At 40.4% G+C, this 8249-nt stretch overlaps 1 non-coding gene across 1 annotated transcript; it reads left to right on the forward strand.

The window, feature by feature from the left end:
• The first annotated feature begins 6331 nt into the window (after positions 1-6331).
• On the forward strand, positions 6332-6436 carry LOC140917801 (U6 spliceosomal RNA). Its single transcript, XR_012160994.1, has one exon. It is a non-coding gene; the product is annotated as a U6 spliceosomal RNA (small nuclear RNA).
• Positions 6437-8249: the final 1813 nt, after the last annotated feature.

The following is an 8249-nucleotide window of genomic DNA, read 5'->3' on the forward strand; positions in this document are numbered from 1 at the left end:
TGTGAATAACTGGTTGGGAGCTAAACTGAAGATAGTTGTAGATGCCACAGGACACCAGACACTGCACAGCAGAGCCTGTGTCAGGAGTGTAGAAATCATTCCAGCAATAGTCAGAAAGCGCACTGTAAAATAAAAGTGACCAAACTATAGCCATGCTCTTATGAAAGACAGAGGTCTGAATGGATAACCATGAACATGCACATTTATAGGAACATAAAGTAATTAAAATGACAGTCTATATGATATCTGAGTGTATTTCAGTGAAGTAACTTGCACTCCTAAGTCCTGCCACAGGGCCCAGTTATCTAGGACTTCATTTGGGGGCATAAAGGCCAAAATTTACATGTTTCTTGTGTATTATAAGGAGGCAAAAAGAGGGGGGACTTCTCTCTCTCTCACACACACGTGAAATGTGAAGGGGACAGCTCAGAGAGGGGAGGGAAAGTGCCAGTGTAGTGTAATACTATATGTAGTGGTCTTCACACAGCAGTGATCTACATGGCTAACACCCACAAAGGAAGGAAAGAGTGGCTTGAGATCGCTTCCCCCCCCCCCCCCGGATCCAGAAGCAGTGAATATGTCCAGGTAACATGAAGTATCTTCGAGCTTCTTTCCAATTTGGGAGTTAGAATCTCTTCAGCTTCCTGGGAGCATTTGTGGGTAGATTCAGAATGGGGCCCATAGACCGCAACAGGTAACCAAGTCTCAAAATAAAAAACACTTAGTGTTTATAAAGCATTTCCACTCAAAGATCTCAAAGTACTTCACAGACATTAATAAATTAAGCTTCACAACCCCTCCTGTAAAGTAGGTGTGGCAATTTTTATTAGCCCCATTTTACAGATGAGGATACTAAGACAAGTAAAGCACAGAGAGGCAAAGCAATATGTCCCAGGTCACACAGCAAGCCATTGTCAGAAACATGATTCGAACCCAGGTCTCTGGAGACTCAGTCCCATGCTCTAACTGCTTAGACCTGGCTGCCTCCAACAATTAAACCAAATTTGCCTCCCCAAATTTCTATCTTCTTCTCTTCCCAGTGCTAAATGCAAGAGAAAACTATCTGGCAGATTTCACCAAGTAACAGAGAGATAAACTTGAAAAAACACAGACTTAATGAACTTCCAAGTATCTTTCTACAGTATGTTTATCTGGAATCAGAAAACAAAATTAAAGATTTAAATTGAACACACTGAAGAAACTGTGATGAAATTAAGGTTTTGGTTTAACCATCAGTACAAAAGCAAAGGAAATTTTGCATTAGTTAAGCATTGAACAGCACTCTCAAATGAGCCTGTAGGTATTATTATGTAAATCATTTATATCTAGACTTAGGTATATTTTTAAAACATTTTAGTTAACATACTAGTATATTTTAAAACCCTGGTGTAGACATGGGACAAGCTGTATTTTAACATGTGTTAGCTGGCAGAGATGAACCCTAGCAGTTGCGTTGCCTACACTATGGTGTTAAACATGTTTTCCAACATGTTTTTAAAAGACACCTTTCAGTCTAGCCTAGACACACCCTCGGGGGTTAACAAGCCCAAGGCTTGAAAAATTCACTTGCCACTGAAGATGGGGAAGCTCTCCTGGGTGAATATCAGCATCTCCGCAGCATCTAAGCTCACACATAGAAAAATTATATTTCTAGCCCTTATGGCTGTGATTAAAGCCTTTTAAACAAAAGTCATATGCACTAATCAGTCCATATGCAGTGAAAATTCCCACTGCAGCTAAGAGGATTAAGACAGACAGGATGAGTCCTTTCCTCGTGCACACATAGTTTTCCCCCCATTGATATTAATGGGAGCTCTTCACATGGATGAAGAGGAAATACAGATTGCATAATATGTTGAATTGTAGAAAAAGAGTGGTAAAGATACACAGATATACAAATTCATTGCAAGCTTCTTACCTGAAAGAAAATCTGCAGATATATAGGCTTTTTCAGCATCCACAAAACTGAAAACCCAAACTGAATTAACAGACTTAAATACCAAAATGAAGAACAAAGACCATGTACACAGTACAATAATTAAAGACACACATACAGGAAGATCAGTATTTCTCCATAATAAATAAGCATCTGCAGGAAAGGCTGCTGAAGGCAATGGTTTGTTCATCCTTGTGCCCTCATAATTAAATTTTTTTCTTCACAATTTCTTTTTTGATGTATAAAATAATACCTCAGAACTCAAAACCTATTATTACATCCAATACCTGTTATTTATGGGGATAATAGACAACCAGCCAATGGAAAATGCATTTAACTGTTGAAAGGAACAAAGGCCAAATCCTGAATCAGGCATAGGTCCCACAGAAGACTGAGTAATTTTGCCTGAATAAGGACTTCAATCATTTGGACCAATGTTAGAAAGTAATTTATAAGAAAACTCTAGAGCTTAAAGGGCCAGTTAGGTCAAATCTGGACAAGATGCAGCTGTTATAAAAACAAGGTTTTAGATCAACAGAAATATTTCAATGACGTGAGAGTTTTATAATTTCAGTAGAGACAGACACTGGGACAGATTGATTGTCAGCTGGTTAAACCAGCATGGCACTATAATTATGCTGATTTATGCCAGCTAAGAATCTGACCGGGGTTTAAAAACATATTATTATTCATACCTATGTCTCTTAGCATGCCCCAAGAGCAAACAGTTCTTTTCACCCCCTGGATAACACTATTAGGTGTAAGATTTCAGAGTAACAGCCGTGTTAGTCTGTATTCGCAAAAAGAAAAGGAGTACTTGTGGCACCTTAGAGACTAACCAGTTTATTTGAGCATAAGCTTTCGTGAGCTACAGCTCACTTCATCGGATGCATAACTGAGGCACACATAGGATTCATAAAAATATTACAAAAATGCCTACTTCAACTCACCTCCATGATACAGACCTCCCCACGTCAGGCCCTATGGAGGACTCGCACAGTTCAGGGTGAGTGCTAGGGAAGGGAATGAGACTAGGTGAGCAGGGAAGGGAGTCATGGATGGGGCAGGGATGCACATCATTTCCCATCAGATTGCAGAAATTAGACAAAATGAACATAGAGCCGAGGCCATATTATCTTTTACCCTTTCAAGGGTCTCGGGGACAACTAGGACAACAAAGGGGTGCTCCTGGCAGCCTGGCTCCCATGCTGGCGGGGGGGGTCTGTTGGAGCTAGAGCCATTGAGGACGAACCAGGGATTCCACCAGGTTTGGGATCAAGCCCTACAGCCTTTTCCATGTGATGGCAATCTGCCCCTGACTCCCTGAAAGGGGACACTGGGGAAGAGAGGAATCTCTGTTAGGAGATCTTCACAGAGGTTCAGTCCTTGTAGGAGGTGTTGTCCTGGCCCTTTACTCTTTAGTGGCAGTTTCCATCCTGACACCGTTTTAAACCATTGCAGACATTATCTATTCCACTAGAGAGCAACGTTAGACCACCTAGTTTTCCTTTGTTCCACACTGTTGAAGGAAGTACCTGTGCATTAGCACAGACAACTATGCTGCAATCGTTTGCTGTTAGCAACACTGAAGATATTTGCAACCAAGGTAAACAGTAACCAACAGCCTGTTCATCATTTGATTATATAGGGAATAAAAACAGCATGAAAGTTTTTTTCCTATCAAATAATAACAATTCAGTGACAACTTATATTAACAAGCATTTGGTATCCATTTGTGTTATATTACAGCACTGCATTTGAAAAGAAAAGAAAAGAAAAGAAAAGAAAAGAAAAGAAAAGAAAAGAAAAGAAAAGAAAAGAAAAGAAAAGAAAAGAAAAAGCCTAGCAGAAAACTTGTATTATTATCCCTAATTTTCTGGAGATGATGGAGTCTTTAACAAGCCATGCATTATGAAGTTTTTAATAGTCTTTAATTTTTGTTTTTACTCCAAACTATCAGAACTTTTCTCTCCTGACTGGTCTGTCTGTTGACTCACTGATTCTCACACTCAGTTTGCTTTAGGGGCACACGCCAGCATGGATGTGCACTACTATCTCCTCCCAGATTTGTTGTCAGCTTCACAGATGCAGGTATTAGTGAATAGCTCCACTGGCTCCCCACCTACCAAGGTAGCCCCCTGGACTGTGGATATTTCCAGGGCCAGGAGAAGGGTTATGACTGGATACATTCCCCACCCTCATGTTCTGATGTGAGATTCATTAGATGGTGAAATAGTTCCAGTCCATTTCCTACATATCCCTATGACAACGGGCACCCTTGTTACAGTCTCCACACAGAGGCCATGCAGTTTTGTTTTTGAAAGAAACTTATTCTACAAACTTAAAAATTCCTAAAATTAAAGGTTGATTTGACTTATGTCACCCATAGTTCATGCTGTCATCAAACTCCTCATTGAAATTAGAGACATAATTTACAGCTACTTCACTATTACTATGTCCCTCAGGAGACTATTTTTAGTAGGATCCCAGTCATATTATTGTACTAGGTTTGTTTGTTTGAATAATAAATAAGAATAAGAATAATACAAACAAACAAACAAGGGAATATGATTCAAATGTCTCATCCCTTCACAAATATAAAAATAAGTATCCATTTCCTCTACACTAAATTCTGAAATCACAGACAAGTTCTGTAAAGATTACACCTTAATCAAGACCACCACATGGTCCTGCGATGGATCATACAATACTTGTTTTTTAAATAGCAGTTAGTGTAATTCACAAATTTGTACATACGCCTATATCCTTTGCAATTCAGAATACTTTACAGGAAAATGTGGAGCTATTTTCTATATCTTTATTTAGATCCTTGATTATAAACCAATGCACTTATGTGACCAAATTATCAAATCTGAGTGAAGTCTCTATCAAGTACATTTAGAACAAGAAAGAATGCACAAATGAACCCAGATAGGTTAAAATGGGAAGACATTCATGAAGGCAACTATAATATTATATTTCTCAGGAATCAGAAAAAGGATAGATTAAAACTTTAATGATCCTGAAAAAGAAGATCAAAAAACAAAATATCTTGAGAAAGTGATTTAATATAGTATAGTCTAAAACAATTCAATACAAGCTATAATTTAGTGAGGAATGGGTAAGACTAGAACCACAGAGAGCTAACATATCTCTGTTTATCATCGGACATAGGTTACATATGGTGTAATGAGCCAGTTGCAAGTGATGGAGTCAATTCACTTCAGTAGGAGAGTGAAGACAGTAAATAGGAACAAGTTTGATTTCTCCCTTCTTACCTCTCCCATCTCAAACCCCACCCCAAACTTTAAAGCATGGGTTTGTTTAGATTCAGATTTCTGCTAAATTTTACAAATTAAGGAACGTATCTACACACAACTGTCATTGTACTTAGGTTATGTAAAGTTATTTTCATATATTTGGTTCATAGAAAATCCCACAGGTGTGGATGGCTGCCAAGTTTTAAGAGGTTTTGGATTTAAAATAGGCAATATTTACAAAAGGTAAGCACCAGGATTACTTACACAGCAGTGCCCTATTAATCAGTACAGGGCAGGTGTTGTTATTTAAGACTCTTTATTCCAATTTTGTTGACTAAGCCAAATATGATCAGTTTTCACCTAATTATTACACACACCAAAGAAGGTCTCTCTATCTCCATATCCCTGCCACTTTCTGCTAGGAAAGCCGGATTTTAATTAAAATTAGGAGCCTATATCTTTACTAAGAAAGATACAGTGTCAAGGACTCAGTGCAGACATCAGTGCTGCCAACTTTCATGGTTTTATCATGAGTTTTGGGATATCTGGTGTTTTTCAGGAAACCACACCTCCTGGAATCCTGTGATTCTCAGTTTTCATTGAAAAGGTAAGTTTCTAATCATCATATTGTAGAAAAAGCTTAAAAAGTGAGCCCTAAAGGCTCAACCACAAGAAGGTAAATAAAATATCTCTAAATTTATTATTTTTTAAAATCTCATTATTTTTATGCTAAACTAATGATTTGGGGGGCCTGATTCATGATCTTTGAACCCCTAGAGTTGGCAATACTTAGACATCTAGAATTTTGATGTGAAGAGATAATAAAGAATGTTTGTGGGTCTGATTACAGCAAGCTGTTTCCCTAGCCAGAGAAAGGAAGGAAAGCTCACAACATGATCAAGCCCTTTTTAAGTTTACTGACTACCACAAAGGTCACAAACACTACAAAATAGACAACTTAGCTGAAAGCAATGCTTGTATTCTACAGAGATGCCTCTACCAGGTTGGGGGGAGAAGGGATAAAGAAGGTGGGCAAACCCTTCCACTGACGCCTCCTCATACCCAACTTCCTCTTCCTTAAAATACCCCATTCAGCCATACCAGGAGGCAGGGGATCCCTTAACTCTTTCCTGGCTGTTGTGTCTACCTACCATATACTAAAATTGGAACGATACAGAGAAGATTAGCATGGCCCCTGCGCAAGGATGACACGCAAATTCATGAAGCGTTCCATTTAAAAAAAAAATAAGTACTACGGCTCCATACTGTAACTTCAGATCTGAACCACCACCAGAGTTTGGGGATGTTCAAATTCAGATCCCTAGACCAGACCTACCCCTGTAGTTTTTGAAGCTGGATCAGACCTGATTTCTGGATGTGGAACCCTAGATTACAGAAGCCTCTTGAATGATGTCTCAGGAGATTTGGGGGGAGGGATAGCTCAGTGGTTTGAGCATTGGCCTGCTAAACCCAGGGTTGTGAGTTCAATCCTTGAGGGGGCCATTTAGGGATCTGGGGCAAAAATTGGGGATTGGTCCTGCTTTGAGCAGGGGGTTGGACTAGATGATCTCCTGAGGTCCCTTCCAACCCTGATATTCTATGATTCTATGATTTCAACCCATGATCAAATTGTAGGCTGAAATCTTACCAGTAGAATGAAAACATGAATAATCAGTCACAAAATCTTTGATTGTTTGGTATGACAAAGCTATTTTTCTCTGTTCAGCTAATGAACACGTATGTGTTTCTATATTCCTTCCTTGAGATACAGAAATAACTCTCCTCTACCCATTGGACAAGTGGCAGTGCATTCACACAGATGAACTTGTGATGACATGAAATACTAAATACAAGCTGAATTAATGCATAGTAACTAGAAATATGTCCAAACAGTTCAGTGTTCTCCCACTATTAAAAAACAAAATCTAAGAAAAGGCACGGTCTTGACATCAGTTTTCATGTCCAGTCTGTTTTGCCTCTGTGGACAACTTCCTTTAGTCCACACACACTTCGCTAGGTGTTATCTGTCCAATCAATGGCAATGTTCGACTGTCAGACATTGCCTCGTTGTTCAAGTCATCCTTGCCCTTCACTAGCAAAAGCTATAGTGCTACACTTATTCCATATTAAAGGGTATGTCTACACTACGAAATTAGGTCGAATTTATAGAAGTCGGTTTTTTAGAAATCGGTTTTCTATATTCGAGTGTGTGTGTCCCCACAGAAAATGCTCTAAGTGCATTAAGTGCATTAACTCGGCGGAGCGCTTCCACAGTACCGAGGCAAGCGTCGACTTCCGGAGTGTTGAACTGTGGGTAGCTATCCCACAGTTCCCGCAGTCTCCGCTGCCCATTGGAATTCTGGGTTGAGATCCCAATGCCTGATGGGGCTAAAACATTGTCGCGGGTGGTTCTGGGTACATATCGTCAGGCCCCCGTTCCCTCCCTCCCTCCGTGAAAGCAAGGGCAGACAATCGTTTCGCGCCTTTTTCCCTGAGTTATCTGTGCAGACGCCATACCACGGCAAGCATGGAGCCCGCTCAGCTCACTGTCACCGTATGTCTCCTGGGTGCTGGCAGATGCGGTACTGCATTGCTACACAGCAGCAGCAATCCATTGCCTTCTGGCAGCAGACAGTGCAATAGGACTGGTAGCCGTCATCATCATGTCCGAGGTGCTCCTGGTCGCCTCTGTGAGGTCGATCAGGAGCGCCTGGGCAGACATGGGCGCAGGGACTAAATTTGGAGTGACTTGATCAGGTCATTCTCTTTAGTCCTGCAGTCAGTCCTATTGAACCATCTTATGGTGAGCAGGCAGGTGATACGGATTGCTAGCAGTCCTATTGCATCATCTTCTGCCGGGCAGGCGAGAGATGAGGATGGCTAGCAGTCCTATTGTACCATCTTCTGCCGAGCAGCCATGAGATGTGGATGGCATGCAATCCTTCTGCACCGTCTGCTGCCAGCCAAAGATGTAAAAGATAGATGGAGTGGATCAAAACAAGAAATAGACCAGATTTGTTTTGTACTCATTTGCCAAACCCCTCCCCGACCCC

This window comes from Lepidochelys kempii, chromosome 9, assembly GCF_965140265.1.
Source record: "Lepidochelys kempii isolate rLepKem1 chromosome 9, rLepKem1.hap2, whole genome shotgun sequence".
Classification (NCBI taxonomy): Eukaryota; Metazoa; Chordata; order Testudines; family Cheloniidae; genus Lepidochelys; species Lepidochelys kempii.